This window comes from Nicotiana attenuata, unplaced genomic scaffold (genome assembly GCF_001879085.1).
Source record: "Nicotiana attenuata strain UT unplaced genomic scaffold, NIATTr2, whole genome shotgun sequence".
In the NCBI taxonomy this organism is placed as follows: domain Eukaryota; kingdom Viridiplantae; phylum Streptophyta; class Magnoliopsida; order Solanales; family Solanaceae; genus Nicotiana; species Nicotiana attenuata.
Window position 1 is genome coordinate 70649 of NW_017672252.1, and position 8393 is coordinate 79041.

Here is an 8393-nt window from a genome sequence, read left to right on the forward strand (position 1 = left end):
TTTCCTAACCATTAATACAAGTTTCCTAAAATTCGACCTCGGGCCCACGTGTCTGGATTCCGAAATTTCTCGAAGGAAGTTGTTCTCTATAACCTAAGGATCAATAATATATTATTTCTAATTCATTCCATAACAAATTTCGTGGTTAAATCTAACTTTTATTAAAACCCTAGGTTTTGCTCTAACCCCTTGTTTTTACCTAAATTCTAGTGTTTAATCTACCTAAGACACAAGTATTAAACTAAGAATTAGTGGGATAAACTTACCTCAAGATGCTAGGTGGAAGTCTTCTTTCAAAAGCTCCCAAAATCGCCAATGGAGAAGTGAAAAATTGTAAAACTGACTTAGAACCCATATTAAATGAAGCTCACTGCTTTAGCGATTTCCGCATTTGCGGTCCCTCTTCTGTGAGGAAGAGACCGCATTTACGAAAATGGGCCAAGCGGGCTGGGACCACTTTGTTGTCTTGAAGCTGCTTTTGCGGCTTGGGAGCCGCTTCTGCGGTTCCTGGCCTGGCCTGCCTTGGCCGCATCTGCGATAGAAGGACCGCTTCTGCGGTCTCGCACCTGCGGTCTACCAACCGCAGGTGCGGTTATGACAGAAGCAGATGCTTCAGCACTTCTAAAAAATTCCAACTTCACTCGAGCCTCGTCCGATTGATGCTCGGGGATCCGGGGCCCCGCCCGAACATACCGACAAGTCTGAAATCATGAAACGGACCTACTTGAACCTTCAGAACGCCCAAAACAATGCTAAAACTAAGAATCACCCCTTAAAACCAATTGAATCAAACTTATGAACTTCAAGTTCTTAATTTTTCTCCAACGAGCCGAAACACCCTTAAACTACTCGGATTGATACCAAATTTTGCGGGCGAGTCTTAAATGATATATCGGACCTGTACCGGGCTCCAGAACCAACATACGAGCCCGATACCCATGGAATCAATCATTAATTAGTTTCTTTAAATCTTTAAAACTTTAGATTAACAATTTCTAATAAAAATTCATTACTCTGGCTAGGGACCTCGGTACTCGATTTCGGGCATACGCCCAGGTCCCAAATTTTCCTACGGACCCTCCAGGACCGTCAAATCACGAATCTGGGTCTGTTTGCTCAAAATGTTGACCAAAGTCGAACTTAGCCTTTTAAGAAAATCCTAAGGAATCAAATGGGCATATTTCACTCCAAACTCTTCCAAATCTCAAACCCACCATCCCCGCAAGTCGTAAATTAGTTAAAGCAAGCGCGAGAAATTTTATTTAAGGGAACGGGGTTCTAAACAGCAAAATGACCAGTCGGGTCGTTACAAGTTCATAAAAAGATAATTCATTTGCTATATATTGCAAAGCATGCCAGACACATTTGCTGACCCAGAGAAAGTAACTATATTCTCACTGCAAATGTTCCTATTAGAATAAGTCCGAGAAGGACAAAGTCTATGGTACACTTAAAGCGTATAGACAAATCAGTTTCAAATAAACTTCTTAATAAAGAAGATGAGCAAATGATCAAAATGATCATAATAAGGAGGCAAGTGATCTAGAAGATCACATAACACTTCATAAAATCTCAGGAGAGATTCAGATACCTGAAAATATGAAGGAAGAGATCTCTATGTTATGTCTTTATAAAAAAATGTTGGAACCGATATAAAATGTCCGTAGAAGACATCTATCATAGCGCTAAGTATAGATGAGGATCTTAAGTCTGTTGAATATAGATACATAAATATTAGCCAAATGAAAGAGACACAATTCGAATAGAATTTGTTTCATATAAAATACATGTAGTTTTGGACCTACAATTCAAAAACTTGAAAGTATAAAGTCAATGTTATGTGCAATCAGTTTTCGATAGCTTATTTATCTAGCATGACATGAAAACTTGATATGCATCTAATTAAAGTCTATTATATGACAATCCTTGAAGGATTCAAATCGCTTAAACCATATACAATTCTTGGTCCTGAAGTACCATATCCTAAGTGATATTTGCGCACATTTGTATCTTGCTATAAGTATAAGCATGATAATGTGATAGTGAGAATTTTCAAGGTGCAACATATTCATTGGAGTTGATATGGGTGATTTATTCACCAAGCGACGTCAACCTTCAAGAAGCTAGTGTACAAGATTGGGATGTGAAGCTTAAAGATGTAAGTTGATGCTCTCATCAGGGGGAGTTAATACGCGTTGTACTCTTTTTCCCTTATAAGGTTTTGTCCCACTGGATTTTCCTTGCAAAGTTTTTAACGAGGCAACCAAAAGGCGTATTGTTAGATATGTGTTCTTTTTCTTTTACTAGAATTTTTTCCCATTGGATTTTATTTTAGTTAAGGTTTTAACGAGGCATATTATATGTTGAATAGACATTTAAGGGGAAGTGTTATAAATAGAATTATATTTAAGGTGAATGTCTATATTCTAGAGAGATTCTAGGGTTTGTTACTTGGTGGCTAAGTCACTTTATCCCTATAAATAGATGGTTCTATTCTATTGTAATTGATCCCAAATCAATGAGAGTTCTCTCTCTACTTTTCTCTGCAATACTCTTCTTCTTCTATTATTGTTTTATAACAATAACAAATTAATTGGTAGGACACTAAAAATGCCCTCTAATTTACGACACAATTATTATTTTGGTGATCAAATAATATTTTCTTCGATTATGAATTTTTGAAACTTTCTCAATTATGAGAAACGCTTGATTTCTCTTACCGCCAAAATAATATATTCTTTTATTACGAATTTCGGAAGCATTCTTAATTGTGAGAAATGCTTGATGTCTACTACTTTTTTATTTATTAATTCTGGGTATCTATTTTCGTTTTTGAAAAACTTTGAGATCTTTTAGTTTCGAGAAATGTTTGATTTCTAGAACCTTTTTTATTTATTTTTCTAGTTATCTATTTTCAATCTGAAACAATAGGAAGTTATTGCCCGACATCTACCAAAACATTACACATTTTTGAGTTTGACTGCACATCCAGATGCGGAGCTAGGATTTGAAACTTATGGATTCAAGATTCTAGTCCTTTTAAGTTGATAAATTTTAAATTAATAAATTGTGCATATTAAATGAATTTTTTAGGATAAATATAGAGTTTGGACAAATGATACTGGGTTCTGTTGAAACTGTACTTCGATTTCTAGCTCTGCTCCAAGGCATATCCTAGATCTTGTTATACAATTTTGGATGGGAGAGCAATTGTTAACAGTTTATAACTCTAACCACTTTGTAGGGTTTGTTGGCTTTGTCTGTCATTACTGATTCAAACGCAAAGCATGTATTGTTCTGCTGTCGCGATGACAAAGTGATTTGCATCTATGATTTGCCATCATAAGCTTCACACTCAGCCGTTATGTTGTTGGAATACATTTTTGGTTCCTGTTATTGAATGGATCTTTGACAACATTACTTCTGGTGGTTAGCTTTTCCAAGAGCTGCAGAATGTTCTGTGAGGACGACGTCCATCAAATCTAGATGGGTCCTGATGGTTTAGTTTTTACCGGTGGTGAACCAGGTCAACTTAGAGTCTGGAACTAGATGTAGTTGGCTTAACACTAAATCTAGTAGTACAGCTAGAGATAGCAAACTTAGCGAGTTTTAGAGGCAGGAAAGACACTAAAACTGATGATGTCAGGAGAATGTTGACGTGACTATAACGACCCGACAAATCGTTTCGTGAGTCATAGCCCTGTTTCCCCCATTTCTGTTTCTTTATGTGTTCTTCAGCTCTATTTCATTGTATTGTGTTGGTTGGTACAGGTCCGGAGTGGTTCTGGAGTGGAATGAGACACTTAGTATCTTATGTAGAAGCTTAAGTTGGAAAAGTCAATCGAATGTTGACTTATGTGTAAATGATCTCGAATGTTAATTCTGATGGTTCGGTTAGCTCCGTTAAGTGATTTTGGACTTAGGAGCGTGTTCGGAATATAAATTGAAGGTCCGTGGTAGATTTAGGCTTGAATTGGCGAAATTGAAAATTTGGCGTTTTCCGGTAGGCAGTGGAAATCTTGATATCTGGGTCAGAATGGAACTCCAGAAATTTGAGTAGGTCTGTAGTGTCATTTTTGACGTGTGTGCAAAATTTCAGGACATTCGGAGGTGATTTGGTAGGTTTCGGCATCATTTGCGGAATTCGGAAGTTTAGAAGTTCTTAGGCTTGAATCCAAGGGTGATTTGGTGATTTGATGTTGTTTTGAGTGTTTTGATGTTGCTTTCAGTGTTCTGAAAGTTTGACTAAGTCTGAATTCTGATATGTGACTTGTTGGTATGTTTGATAGAGGTCTCGAGGGCTTCGGGATGAATTCGGATGGTTAACGGAGGAATTAGAAATTGAATGGTGTAGCTGAAGCTGCTGCTTCTGATGTTTCCACACCTGAGGATTGGGGACCGCAGGTGCGAGGCCGTAGATGCGGTGGGGAAGCCGCAGATGCGGAATTTTAGGTCCAATAGAAGAACCGCAAATGCGGTGAGTTTGACGCATTTGCGAGCCCGTAGGTGCGGTGCCTGGGGCACAGATGCGGTCTTGGGCATTTAAATAAAAATCGCAAATGCGGTTGCTTTGGCCATAGAAGCGGTCATGCAGATGCGGGCAAAGGGCCGTAGGTGCGAGATGCTTGGGTAGAAAGTATATAAGGAACCCTTCGCGAATTTTGGCCATTCTTCACCATTTTTCATTCGGATTTTGAGGCTTTTGGAAGGTTTTAAAGAGGGAATCAAGAGGATACTCATTGAGGTAAGTTACTTTAGCTTAATACTTGTGATTATGGTAATTTTCAGTTGCTTAAACTTGAAATTAGTAGAAATTAGGGATGAAATTGAGGGGATTAGGGCTTGAAATTTGAGAATTTATTTGAGGATTCGTGGGACCATTTGATTTTGGATTGTCATGAATTTGGTATGTATAGACTCGTGGGTGAAAGGAGTTTTTAGTTTTGTGACTTTTGTCGGATTCCAAGACGTGGGTCCGGGGGCCAGGTTTGGGTGAATTTCGGGATTTTGGTCTAAATTGATAGTTTTGTATTTGGAATTTATCCCTTGGCCTATATTGATCACATTGTATTGCTTTTGGTTAGATTCAGGACGTTTGGAGGCCGATTCTAGAGGCAAGGGCATCGCGGAGTAGGGATTTGACCGGTTCAAGGTAAGTAATGATTGTAAATCTTGTCCTGAGGGTATGAAACCCCGAATTTCACATCATTTTACTATTGTGAGGTGATGGGCATGCTAGGTGACGAGCCTGTGGGATGGCACCATTGGGATTTTGACTTGGTCCATCCCGTAGCAACTATAAAGTTGCCTATTTGACTGAAAACTATTTGATACTTATTTGTTTTAGAAAGAACTATTATAAATTGGGCTGAACGCCATATTTGGGCCTTGTGCCAACGCTGTTTGGACCTTAGAGGTCATTTCCTATTATCCTCTCACTATTTTTGTTTTAAGATCTACACTTAGTCATGCTATGTTTACTGATTTCATAACTCAGTCTTTATTACTCCGTTTTATGCATAAAATGATATTTGGCCGAGCACCCTATTTTACTGATAGCCCGAGTGGCTTGAGAGGTTTTTGACTGAGTGAATCCGGGGGCCTGTGTTGTGAGGATATTATGGGATCGGGTTGCGCGCCGCAGCATGATGTTATTGATTTATGATTATGAGAGGCCGAGGGCCAAATTGATTTATCCACGAGGTGGCTTGTTATAGCGCTTGGGCTATAGGAGCCCCTTTGGAGTTTGTACACCCCCAGTGAGTGCGGGTACGCTGAGTGAGTGATATTATGCTTTTGCCTGAGGGACTGTTCTTGATTCATGTTGTGTCGAGGGGCTATTTACGAGTGACTGTGAAGTTTGCCCGAGGGGCTGTTTCTGAGTGATGTTATGCCCGAGGGCGGTTTATGATTCGTATTTGCTCGAGGGGCTGCTTATGAATTTCATTATTTTTACTCTAAATTGCATTGAACCTCTGTTGAAACTATTGAAAAATATCTTTAAATGATTTGGATTTTAAACGAGATGATTTGACTCATATACTGATTTGAAAGCTTGTTGTACTTACTGAGATTTAATGACGTGGATTTTATATGTTTCTTACTACTCAGTCTTTATTTACCTTTATTACTTACTGAGTTGGCGTACTCACATTACTCCCTGCACCTTGTGTGTATATCCAGGGGTTGTTGGACGTGCTAGTGATTGTGTATTTTCATCCGTCGCGAATTTGTAGAGTGAGCAAGGTAGTTGCATGGTGATTGCAGCCCTGCTCTTCTCCCTCCTATCTTCCTTTAGCTGTTATAAGTAGTTTTTACCATACTGTATTAGTCTTAGCATTTTCAGACAGTTTTTAGTAGATGCTCATGACTAATGACACCCCGATGTTGGGTTTTTTTCACACTTTGTTATTCAGACTTATATTATAAAGTTTTATTAATTAATAGCTTAAAGAAATGTTTATTTTGGATTATCGGGTTGTTTTGGTAAAAGAGTCGGCTTGCCTAGTTCCACGTTAGGCGCTATCACGACATGGTAGATTTGGGTCGTGACAAGTTGGTATCAGAGCCTAGGTTACATAGGACTCACGGGTCATGAGAGGGTTTAGTAGATTCTTGCGGATCGGTACGGAGACGTCTATACTTATCTTCGAGAGGCTGAAGAACCTTTAGGAAAATTCCATATCCTTGAATTCTTATCGTGCGAATCCATTGATTCTGGTAACTAAATTTTTATTGTTTCATTTTCTCACAGATGGTAAGGACTCGCACTACCAGACAAGGTGACCAACCACCAGTACTACTAGCTAGGCCCGCGAAGGGTCGAGGCCGCGGTCGATGTCATGGCAGGGGTAGGGGTGCAGCCCGTGCAGCTACTGGGGCAGTACCTGTAGACCCTTCCATTGTTCCAGATCAGGTCCCAGCCGCAGATGCTCCAGCGGGACTAGCTGAGGCACCCCTTGTGCCTATTTTGATTCCTGGCCTTTATGAGTCCCTAGCTCAGATTCTATTACTGTGCACTGGCCTGGCTCAGGCGGTCTCAGTTACTACGGCCACACCTATTTCTCAGTCCGGGGGAGTCACTCAAACTCTTGCCGCTTGCACACCTGAGCAGGTTGTTCAGGGACTTCAAACACCGGGGGCACCTCCAGCCCAGCTGGTTGCAGCTGCTCAAGACTATTTAGCTCCTGTTATGCCAGAGGACGAGCAACGCAGATTGGAAAGGTTTGCGAGACTCCAGCCGTCATTTAGTTGTGCCCAGGGTAAGGATTCACAAGGTTTCTTGGACAAGTGTCAGAGGATGCTTCGGATCGCAGGTATTCTGGAGACCAGCGGGGTCTCATTCACTACTTTCTAGGTTTTTGGGGCTACACTTAGTTGGTGGGAGGTTTACGAGAGGTGTAGGCCGGTTGGCGTAACGCCCCTTACTTGGCAGCAGTCCTCCATTCTCTTTCTGGAAAATTTTGTACTTGAGTCTCGCAGAGAGGAGTTGCGCAGGCAGTTCGAGTACCATCGCCAAGGTGATATGTCTGTTACACAGTATGAGATGTGGTTCTCTGAGTTGGCTCGTCATGCGGTTTGGTTGGTTCCCACAGACTGAGAGAGAATCAGGAGGTTTATAGATGGCATCGGTTTTCAACTTCGGTTACTTATGACGAGAGAGAGGGTGTCTCGTGCAACTTTTCATGAGGGTGTCGACATTGCTCGACATATTGAGATGGTTCATGTTTAGGAGAGGGTTGAGAGGGAGGCCAAGAGGCCTCGTGGTCAAGGTGGATTCAGTGTTGCTTCTTATGGGGGTCACTTCCAGCACGGTAGAGGCCATCCATTCAGACATGTTCAATCAGCTCGCCCAGTTCACCATGGTGCATCATCGGGCCATGGTTCTCACAGTTCTCATTAGGGCCATTCATCACTTAGTTCCCTCCCAGCCCAGAGTTCGTCTCGTGCTCTATCAGTTCAGGGCTCTTCCATGCCAGGTTCTTCTACCAGTCATCCTGGTGCTAGGGGTTCCCTTCAGTCCCCGTCACCAGCACCAAGGGTTGTTATAAGTTTGGAGATTTGGGGCACATGTGGAGGCAGTGTCCTCGTCGCCATAGGGGTTTGCCTCAGTAGAGGAGTTAGCCATTGACTTTAGTACCAGTTACTTTACCACCCAACCAGTCAGCTAGGGGAGGAGGACAGTTAGCTAGGGGTCGCCCTAGAGGAGGAGGTCGATTAGGTGGTGGTCAGGCCCGTTTCTATGCTCCCTGCAAGACTAGATGATATTGCTTCAGATGAAGTGATCACAAGTATTGTCTTAGTTTGCCATAGGGATGCCTCTATATTATTTGATTCTGGTTCCACTTTTCATATGTGTTATCATATTTTTCTCATTATTTGGATACACCCCG